Source organism: Pelobates fuscus, chromosome 11 (genome assembly GCF_036172605.1).
Source record: "Pelobates fuscus isolate aPelFus1 chromosome 11, aPelFus1.pri, whole genome shotgun sequence".
Taxonomy (NCBI): domain Eukaryota; kingdom Metazoa; phylum Chordata; class Amphibia; order Anura; family Pelobatidae; genus Pelobates; species Pelobates fuscus.
The window spans coordinates 130,632,470-130,645,275 of record NC_086327.1 but is presented as its reverse complement, the minus strand read 5'-3'; the positions used below and the strand labels follow the sequence as shown (position 1 = coordinate 130,645,275).

The following is a 12,806-nucleotide window of genomic DNA, read 5'->3' as shown; positions in this document are numbered from 1 at the left end:
CTGAGCTTAAAGAATGTACAAATCTCACCAAATGCTGCACAAGTAATTATTTAAAAAACATTTTTTATTTTTTTTCTGCTCATAATTTTTTTTTTTTTTTTTTTATATTGTGGTTTTTGATCATAAAGAATCATATGGGGTGACAGGGTTATTATCACCCTGAGCAGTTGTACTCTGTAGAATTCTGTGTTTGCCTGATTTAGTAATTTTCCAGCAAACCATCACAAGCTCATCTGGGAACAGAATGGGAATAAAGCTGCCACAATCCCAAGATATCCGCCATCTTTCTTACAACCTCTGAGGCCCAAGATAGTGTCAGCACCATCGGTAGCAGATTCTTTTGCCTAAAACGTGATGGTGTGTATATATATATATATATATATATATATATATATATATATATATATATACACTTTATACAGGATCATCTCCCAATGAGTTTACTGTCTGTTTTCAATCTTATGGAGAGAGGCTGTAATGGTGACCAGTGTCACTAATATCCGAAACTTGCCTTTTTGAGGGTCTGCTGTACTAGAGAAGAAACAGAAAGGAAAGCGCATACTTTTAGGGGATGCCAGGACCCGTTTCCTACAAAATCAGCAAAAAGCTAAACGTGATCCCACTTACTTAGAATGTTTTGAATTATTTAGGTGCTCATCAACCGGATCGTTTGACTTTCTAAAGATACCACACTGACACAGTTGTAGTAAACCGTGAATACACAGGGAAGAAGGGGAGGACTTGCCCCCCCCCCCCCCCCCCATTAAGTATCAGGACAAAGTGATTTAATAATTAAGGATTTTTAACAAGGTCAGGTGTTTAGAGAAATTAGTTGGCTAATTTAATCTGTGCTACTTCCCAGAATGCTCCAGTGATTCAGTAGAATTATTATGTTCACTTTGTAGCAGGCACCCAGCTTCCAAGGGTCTGTTGGTGGCAGTTTACTTATGGCTAGGGTACGCTTAATCTGCGCTTAATGCTAATTCTGAGCATATTAAATGACTGACATCAGCACACATAGCATGCTGGTGACAGGCGTCCAATGGTGGCATATTTTACCTTCATTGCCACCCATGTTCTCCAGTCAGCCCACCCTACCTGATGTCCCTCTCCAACATTCCATCCCCCCTACAGCAATGGGGAGTAAGCTTAGTGGAGGCTGATTGTGCTGCTGGGAGAATTTTGCCTCTGCGTGGGGTTGAGGTGTACTTTAGCTTTTTTTTTCTCAATTGGGGGGAGGGGGGTTGCACCAGCACAGGAAGGTTTTTTCCTGGGTACCCTTTAACGATCAGTAATTTTGTTTTGTAAGAATGCCTTGTGATATCCTTATATATTCCTTCCTTCCATCCAATCTTCTGTTCTGATTATTTCTACATAAAATTTGTATTAATGTAATAAACTGACCAAACCCTGTGTAATATTTGCCCAGAAACAGCTAATTAAATAGTGTTGCTATGAAGGAGACTACATTTGGAAATCATGTATTTGTGACCTGTTGGGAACTAAGATTGTCCTTGATAATTATCTGTACAAAACTGGGACACATATCTTTCTACTTCTAACCTTTAGAGACAAGAAATCATTTTAATTGACAACATTTTCATTTAATGAACGGTGTTGTGATGCTTTTTATATTAGTGATAATGGTTCGACATTTGAGCAAGCCGAATCCCAGCTGCAGTTTTACTAGTAGAAAGAACAGAAGGCATTTGGCGAAAAATACATTAATTTAAACATCTGAAAACCAGAACACTGTTACCATATTCCATTCCATAATATATAATACCGCCATGTTAGATTCTATATTAACGTGACACGGTACATTCCATAATATATAATACCGCCATGTTAGATTCTATATTAACGTGACACGGTACATTCCATAATATATAATACCGCCATGTTAGATTCTATATTAACGTGACACGGTACATTCCATAATATATAATACCGCCATGTTAGATTCTATATTAACGTGACATGGTACATTCCATAATATATAATACCGCCATGTTAGATTCTATATTAACGTGACATGGTACATTCCATAATATATAATACCGCCATGTTAGATTCTATATTAACGTGACATGGTACATTCCATAATATATAATACCGCCATGTTAGATTCTATATTAACGTGACATGGTACATTCCATAATATATAATACCGCCATGTTAGATTCTATATTAACGTGACATGGTACATTCCATAATATATAATACCGCCATGTTAGATTCTATATTAACGTGACATGGTACATTCCATAATATATAATACCGCCATGTTAGATTCTATATTAACGTGACATGGTACATTCCATAATATATAATACCGCCATGTTAGATTCTATATTAACGTGACATGGTACATTCCATAATATATAATACTGCCATGTTAGATTCTATATTAACGTGACACGGTACATTCCGTAATATATAATACCGCCATGTTAGATTCTATATTAACGTGACACGGTACATTCCGTAATATATAATACCGCCATGTTAGATTCTATATTAACGTGACATGGTACATTCCGTAATATATAATACCGCCATGTTAGATTCTATATTAACGTGACATGGTACATTCCGTAATATATAATACCGCCATGTTAGATCCTATATTAACGTGACATGGTACATTCCATAATATATAATACCGCCATGTTAGATTCTATATTAACGTGACATGGTACATTCCATAATATATAATACCGCCATGTTAGATTCTATATTAACGTGACATGGTACATTCCATAATATATAATACTGCCATGTTAGATTCTATATTAACGTGACACGGTACATTCCGTAATATATAATACCGCCATGTTAGATTCTATATTAACGTGACACGGTACATTCCGTAATATATAATACCGCCATGTTAGATTCTATATTAACGTGACATGGTACATTCCGTAATATATAATACCGCCATGTTAGATTCTATATTAACGTGACATGGTACATTCCGTAATATATAATACCGCCATGTTAGATCCTATATTAACGTGACATGGTACATTCCATAATATATAATACCGCCATGTTAGATTCTATATTAACGTGACATGGTACATTCCATAATATATAATACCGCCATGTTAGATTCTATATTAACGTGACATGGTACATTCCATAATATATAATACTGCCATGTTAGATTCTATATTAACGTGACACGGTACATTCCGTAATATATAATACCGCCATGTTAGATTCTATATTAACGTGACACGGTACATTCCGTAATATATAATACCGCCATGTTAGATTCTATATTAACGTGACATGGTACATTCCGTAATATATAATACCGCCATGTTAGATTCTATATTAACGTGACATGGTACATTCCGTAATATATAATACCGCCATGTTAGATCCTATATTAACGTGACATGGTACATTCCATAATATATAATACCGCCATGTTAGATTCTATATTAACGTGACACGGTACATTCCATAATATATAATACCGCCATGTTAGATTCTATATTAACGTGACATGGTACATTCCATAATATATAATACCGCCATGTTAGATTCTATATTAACGTGACATGGTACATTCCGTAATATATAATACCGCCATGTTAGATTCTATATTAACGTGACATGGTACATTCCGTAATATATAATACCGCCATGTTAGATTCTATATTAACGTGACATGGTACATTCCATAATATATAATACCGCCATGTTAGATTCTATATTAACGTGACATGGTACATTCCATAATATATAATACCGCCATGTTAGATTCTATATTAACGTGACATATTATATTCAATATCAATTTTACATTGTAACTTGTGCCCCTTGCCTAATGTTAATTCCGTGACCCTGTAATATAATATTTCCCGTCTGTGGATGTGGTGGGTAAGGGTCATCCGTCTCCGTATCAACAATATTATATATTATATATTATATATATATAAGGAAGCAGAGAGAAAACGACCAATAGTGCAATAAGCCAGCGATGGATAAAAGGTATATACGTAGTCTCCTTCTTACAGGAACTAGAACACAGACCTGATCTAGTAATGTAGAGCTTTAGGTGGAATGATGCCCATCTTAGGATATGCAGGAGGTCCAGAGAGCAAAGACCAAATGAAAATATTGTGTAAAAATTCCAATAACTGTATTGATTTTTTTTAAATATATAAAAGAAGTGAATAAAAACAATTTCAATATCATACCAGTTTACATAGGAATGAAGTGTCCTCATTTGACACATCTTTTTCTCCCTGCTTCCTTCTGTACATTGGTTATACTTTCCTGACGCTAAGAATGCTGACCCTTATCCACCACATCCACAGACTGGGATTATACCATCCACGCTTTATTACAGCCGAGCTCCTGTAGCTCTAGAAAGTGTGAGTGTTCTCTTGGCAGATTATACCCACCATCTTTCATATTAAATAGTATTGCATTATTTTTTTATTTTGTTTCTAGTTTTATATTAAGATACATCTCAAATAATTGTATGTATTTTATTATCCATTATTATTAAGTGAAGTTCACTTTTTCATATTGTGTGTATTTAAAATTGCACCTCATGTCATGGTGGGGTTTTACCATTGATTTCTAAAGAGGCAAAATGATATTTGGATCACGTGCATCAAAAGCTATTTTTTATACATGGAAACACCTTTCTAGCTTTTGCAACGGCAGACCAGCATTGTGTACTGTTTCCTTGTTTGTTATTGATGTTTATAAGTGGAATGTGGGTTCCTTATCACAAACTATATCACTTTGTATTTATCTTTATTGAATCTCATCTGCTGCCTTGCCTGCCCAGTCCCCCAAATCATCCAAACCCAAATGTTTGGACTGTATTTTTTTATTAGCAAAATCCAAGATCATATTTAGTGGATCACCCAGATCTATATTTATACAAACTTCGTCATAGAATGCAGCTAAGTTAGTTTGGCATGACATGTCTTTCATAAAACCATGTTGATTACTGCTATTGATATTTTTGTTCAAACTTAATTCTTGAATATTATCCCTTAACAGCCCTTCAAATAATTTCCCAACCATTGATGTTAACTTTTGTTAAGCTCACAGGCTGTAGTTTCAGGGTTGAGCTTTTGAACCTTTTTTAAATATATGCACCGCATCTACTTTTCTCCAATCTGGTGCAATTTCTGAAATAAAAGAATCCTGAAAAATGAAAAACAGTGCTATAGACATTTCTACACTAAGCTACCTAAGCATGCGTGAGTGAATACCATCTGGCCTTGTGGCTTTGTTTGTATTAACTTTATTTAATTTCTGAAGCACTTTATCCTGTGGTAACCAATCACCTGTTTGATGCAAGGCTTTTGTAACAGGGATTTGGAAATCTTCCGCCATAGATTCTTCTTCCCTATATACAGAAGAAAAAATATTTTATTTAGAATTTCTGCCTTGTCCTGATCCTCATTGATTAACTCACCCATCGCACTTTCCAATGGACCAAGATTTCACTCTTGATCTTTGTTATTAGTGTGAGTTTGTTCAGCAACAACAACTGCTGCCGTTTCATTTCATATTTGCATGAGCTGGTCGAGTGATACCGACTGCTGCCATATTGTATTTCATATTGGCGATAGCCAGTAGAGTGAAACTTTATGCTGCCATATTCCATATAATTGCGTACTATATTATGATCGGTACAGCGATAACGACTGCCGCCATATTCTATTCCATATAATTACATACTATATTATGATCGGTACAGCGATAACGACTGCCGCCATATTCTATTCCATATAATTACATACTATATTATGATCGGTACAGCGATAACGACTGCCGCCATATTCTATTCCACATTCTATATTATGATCGGTACAACTATAACGACTGCCGCCATATTGTATTCCATATAATTGCGTACTATATTATGATCGGTACAGCGATAACAACTGCCGCCATATTGTATTCCATATAATTGCGTACTATATTATGAGCCGTTACAGCGATCACATCTGCCGTCCTGTTCCATTCTGTATCAGGATGACATTGTACATTCCATATCCGTATTACATTGTAATTTGCGTCCCATCGTTTATTCCGTGACCTTGTAATATAGCGCAGTAGATGATACGCTTTTTCTATTTTCATTTCAGGTTTTGGAATAATGCACCAGTGTACCCAGGGGCCACAGCAATCCACAGCAAACCAGTGCGTTTATTCACCTGTCCTGAAGATCGAGATCCTGGCAGTGGCCACTGGAATGTGTAATTTATTTCTGTAATTTAATTATTTTTATTATTTTTTTTTTCAGTTTTGTCTAATTACTTTCCCAGATTCCTCTCCTGTTGCTGTGAAATGTTGTGATTTAATTAATTCTCATGTTTTGCTCGAATTTGCTTTGTAAACTTGGACAGAACCTGTTTGCATGAATCCTAGCAGTCTGTATGAAAGAAAATGATTCATTTAGAAATCTCTTTACTTTAATTCTGCAATAATGAATTTTCTGAAATCTGAATTCTCTCTCTATTTATGTACAATTTTAGAAACACAATTTTCTGTAATTTAAGCAAGAAAAAATAAAAATGAGAAAAAAATAACTTGTGATTGTCACTTATTGCATCAAAAACCCAAATTGTTTGTTTAAATTTCTAAAAGCCACAGCATATCAGTAAATTGTATGATAAAATGATTTCTGTGTATTAGATGGAAAACTAATATTCATAAAGTCTATGAAAATAATAGATGATATGATAGATAATTATAAAAGCTGATTTAGGAATTTTATTGATAAAGTCATTATCTCCTTGGACAATCACATAATCTTCCCTTTCAAACATGTATATGATCATTTATTCACTATCTTCCAAATAAATACGAATTAAATTCGAAGCAATATCAAGGCGAATGTAACATCACTGGCTCTCATTTTCTATGTACAATAACATAAATGAATGGAGTTCCTGTTAGTTCAATACTAGATTTGTCCTCTAGGGGGCACTATGTATTTGACTGAGGCACTCTGGCCCTTTTTCCTTTGCTAGAGAAGAAATGTGCTATCCCACGTACAGATATCTGTAATCACATGTAAACACATAATAGGAAAAAAGATTTGTCTTTGTCACAACCACTCCATGTATTAACTCGTTTCAGACAATCTACAGTGGGCACGATGAATTCTCTCCCAATAAACCACCTAATCTCCCCATGCATTCCACAGTGGGAGCGGGACTTGGACACATTGTTTCCTGTCTGATTGGCACTACGTCCAAGCTCTTGCACCGCACTAAAGGTCCAGAACTAAATAAATAACTGTTCTGGATACTAATTTGTTCCTGTGCGAGTGTTCCACCTCCGTTCTGGATCCTCTGCTCAGTGCTGGTAGAGTTCTATAGCCACGGGTCAATCTTTGTGTCAGTCAGTAAATCTCATCCATTCTTATATCAAAGTAATAATTCAGGAACCATTCTATTGGCTTTTATCCATCTGATTTACCAAAGAAATGTTCCCAATTTAATTCTCTATACTGTTCTCTGCTAACTGGCATTTTACAGATAAGGAACCCCCTCCATGAAGTTATACTTCTGCTCAATCACACTAGAACACCTTCTATATTTTATATAAACCATGGAAATGACAACTAGTGCCGGATCCCACAACATGGTGTATGTCTGCTTTCTGTTTGTGTCCACACCCGCGTTTTTATTAGAGTAATGTGTATTTTGGCTGTGAGAGCGTTTAAATCCTGCCGTGATCTGTGGCTGAATTATTAACAGAATGAAATGACTGTTCTTTACAGCCCATGGACCAATTACTACGGGTGATTGCTTTCATATTTAAAGGGACACAAGGGAAAATTATGTTTTAACGGTTGTGTTGAATAAAAATACATTTTCTGTAAAGCAGTCATGCAAAATAAAGGTTATTGAAAGTCAGCAGAATAAACTGTATGAACAGTCTGCACTCGCATACAGAGCGGTCTTTATTCTGTCCACCCACATACAGAGCGGTCTTTATTCTGTCCACCCACATACAGAGTGGTCTTTATTCTGTCCACCCACATACAGAGTGGTCTTTATTCTGTCCACCCACATACAGAGCGGTCTTTATTCTGTCCACCCACATACAGAGCGGTCTTTATTCTGTCCACCCACATACAGAGTGGTCTTTATTCTGTCCACCCACATACAGAGTGGTCTTTATTCTGTCCACCCACATACAGAGCGGTATTTATTCTGTCCACCCACATACAGAGCGGTCTTTATTCTGTCCACCCACATACAGAGCGGTCTTTATTCTGTCCACCCACATACAGAGCGGTCTTTATTCTGTCCACCCACATACAGAGCAGTCTTTATTCTGTCCACCCACATACAGACCGGTCTCTATTTTGTATACTGTATCTTTATCAATTAGCGCATCGATATTCTTATACTATATCTTTATCAAAAAACTATCGATATTCTTATACTGCATCTTAATCAAATAGCGCATCGATATTCTTATACTGCATCCTTATCAAATAGCGCATCGATATTCTTATACTGCATCTTTATCAAATAGCTATCGATATTCTTATACTGCATCCTTATCAAATAGCGCATCGATATTCTTATACTGCATCTTTATCAAATAGCTATCGATATTCTTATACTGCATCTTTATCAAATAGCGCATCGATATTCTTATACTACATCCTTATTAAATAGCTATCGATATTCTTATACTGCATCCTTATCAAATAGCGCATCGATATTCTTATACTGCATCTTTATCAAATAGCTATCGATATTCTTATACTGCATCCTTATCAAATAGCTATCGATATTCTTATACTGCATCCTTATCAAATAGCTATCGATATTCTTATACTGCATCCTTATCAAATAGCTATCGATATTCTTATACTGCATCCTTATCAAATAGCTATCGATATTCTTATACTACATCCTTATCAAATAGCGCATCGATATTCTTATACTGCATCTTTATCAAATAGCTATCGATATTCTTATACTGCATCCTTATCAAATAGCTATCGATATTCTTATACTGCATCTTTATCAAATAGCTATCGATATTCTTATACTGCATCCTTATCAAATAGCTATCGATATTCTTATACTGCATCCTTATCAAATAGCTATCGATATTCTTATACTACATCCTTATCAAATAGCTATCGATATTCTTATACTGCATCTTTATCAAATAGCTATCGATATTCTTATACTGCATCCTTATCATATAGCTATCGATATTCTTATACTGCATCCTTATCAAATAGCTATCGATATTCTTATACTGCATCTTTATCAAATAGCGCATCGATATTCTTATACTACATCCTTATCAAATAGCTATCGATATTCTTATACTGCATCCTTATCATATAGCTATCGATATTCTTATACTGCATCCTTATCAAATAGCTATCGATATTCTTATACTGCATCTTTATCAAATAGCTATCGATATTCTTATACTGCATCCTTATCAAATAGCTATCGATATTCTTATACTGCATCCTTATCAAATAGCTATCGATATTCTTATACTGCATCCTTATCAAATAGCTATCGATATTCTTATACTGCATCTTTATCAAATAGCGCATCGATATTCTTATACTGCATCCTTATCAAATAGCTATCGATATTCTTATACTGCATCTTCATCAAATAGCTATCGATATTCTTATACTGCATCTTTATCAAATAGCGCATCGATATTCTTATACTACATCCTTATCAAATAGCTATCGATATTCTTATACTGCATCCTTATCAAATAGCTATCGATATTCTTATACTGCATCCTTATCAAATAGCGCATCGATATTCTTATACTGCATCTTTATCAAATAGCTATCGATATTCTTATACTGCATCCTTATCAAATAGCTATCGATATTCTTATACTGCATCCTTATCAAATAGCTATCGATATTCTTATAGTGCATCCTTATCAAATAGCTATCGATATTCTTATACTGCATCCTTATCAAATAGCTATTGATATTCTTATACTACATCTTTATCAAATAGCTATCGATATTCTTATACTGCATCCTTATCAAATAGCGCATCGATATTCTTATACTGCATCTTTATCAAATAGCGCATCGATATTCTTATACTGCATCCTTATCAAATAGCTATCGATATTCTTATACTGCATCTTTATCAAATAGCTATCGATATTCTTATACTGCATCTTTATCAAATAGCGCATCGATATTCTTATACTGCATCCTTATCAAATAGCTATCGATATTCTTATACTGCATCCTTATCAAATAGCGCATCGATATTCTTATACTGCATCTTTATCAAATAGCTATCGATATTCTTATACTGCATCCTTATCAAATAGCTATCGATATTCTTATACTGCATCTTTATCAAATAGCGCATCGATATTCTTATACTGCATCCTTATCAAATAGCTATCGATATTCTTATACTACATCCTTATCAAATAGCTATCGATATTCTTATACTGCATCTTTATCAAATAGCTATCGATATTCTTATACTGCATCTTTATCAAATAGCTATCGATATTCTTATACTACATCCTTATCAAATAGCTATCGATATTCTTATACTGCATCTTTATCAAATAGCTATCGATATTCTTATACTACATCCTTATCAAATAGCTATCGATATTCTTATACTGCATCTTTATCAAATAGCTATCGATATTCTTATACTGCATCTTTATCAAATAGCTATCGATATTCTTATACTGCATCTTTATCAAATAGCTATCGATATTCTTATACTGCATCCTTATCAAATAGCGCATCGATATTCTTATACTGCATCCTTATCAAATAGCTATCGATATTCTTATACTGCATCTTTATCAAATAGCTATCGATATTCTTATACTGCATCTTTATCAAATAGCGCATCGATATTCTTATACAGCATCTTTATCAAATAGCTATCGATATTCTTATAGTGCATCCTTATCAAATAGCTATCGATATTCTTATACTACATCCTTATCAAATAGCTATCGATATTCTTATACTGCATCCTTATCAAATAGCTATCGATATTCTTATAGTGCATCCTTATCAAATAGCTATCGATATTCTTATACTGCATCCTTATCAAATAGCTATCGATATTCTTATACTGCATCCTTATCAAATAGCTATCGATATTCTTATAGTGCATCCTTATCAAATAGCTATCAATATTCTTATACTGCATCCTTATCAAATAGCTATCGATATTCTTATACTGCATCCTTATCAAATAGCTATCGATATTCTTATACTGCATCCTTATCAAATAGCTATCGATATTCTTATACAGCGTCCTTATCAAATAGCTATCGATATTCTTATACTGCATCTTTATCAAATAGCTATCGATATTCTTATACTGCATCCTTATCAAATAGCTATCGATATTCTTATACTACATCCTTATCAAATAGCTATCGATATTCTTATACTGCATCTTTATCAAATAGCTATCGATATTCTTATACTGCATCCTTATCAAATAGCTATCGATATTCTTATACTACATCCTTATCAAATAGCTATCGATATTCTTATACTGCATCTTTATCAAATAGCGCATCGATATTCTTATACTGCATCCTTATCAAATAGCTATCGATATTCTTATACAGCGTCCTTATCAAATAGCTATCGATATTCTTATACTGCATCTTTATCAAATAGCTATCGATATTCTTATACTGCATCCTTATCAAATAGCTATCGATATTCTTATACTACATCCTTATCAAATAGCTATCGATATTCTTATACTGCATCTTTATCAAATAGCGCATCGATATTCTTATACTGCATCCTTATCAAATAGCTATCGATATTCTTATACTGCATCCTTATCAAATAGCTATCGATATTCTTATACTGCATCTTTATCAAATAGCGCATCGATATTCTTATACTGCATCCTTATCAAATAGCTATCGATATTCTTATACTGCATCCTTATCAAATAGCTATCGATATTCTTATACAGCGTCCTTATCAAATAGCTATCGATATTCTTATACTGCATCTTTATCAAATAGCTATCGATATTCTTATACTGCATCCTTATCAAATAGCTATCGATATTCTTATACTACATCCTTATCAAATAGCTATCGATATTCTTATACTGCATCTTTATCAAATAGCTATCGATATTCTTGTACTGCGTCCTTATCAAATAGCTATCGATATTCTTATACTGCATCTTTATCAAATAGCTATCGATATTCTTATACTGCATCCTTATCAAATAGCTATCGATATTCTTATACTGCATCTTTATCAAATAGCGCATCAATATTCTTATACTCCATCCTTATCAAATAGCGCATCGATATTCTTATACTGCATCCTTATCAAATAGCTATCGATATTCTTATAGTGCTTCCTTATCAAATAGCTATCGATATTCTTATAGTGCATCCTTATCAAATAGCCATCGATATTCTTATACTGCATCCTTATCAAATAGCGCATCGATATTCTTATACTGCATCTTTATCAAATAGCTATCGATATTCTTATACTGCATCCTTATCAAATAGCGCATTGATATTCTTATACTGCATCCTTATCAAATAGCTATTGATATTCTTATACTGCATCCTTATCAAATAGCTATCGATATTCTTATACTGCATCCTTATCAAATAGCGCATCGATATTCTTATACTGCATCCTTATCAAATAGCTATCGATATTCTTATTAATGATATCACATGTTCTCACTAAGCCCTCAGAATTTGATCCACATGTATCTCTTTTAATGTGCAGTCATTCAACAAGGGGATAA

General features: G+C 33.9%; 1 protein-coding gene across 1 annotated transcript in view; it reads left to right on the top strand.

The window, feature by feature from the left end:
- The window catches only part of NRGN (neurogranin), a 154,640-nt gene that overhangs the window by 48,955 nt on the left and 92,879 nt on the right, over positions 1-12,806 (top strand). The gene's annotated exons all lie outside the window — the stretch shown is intronic.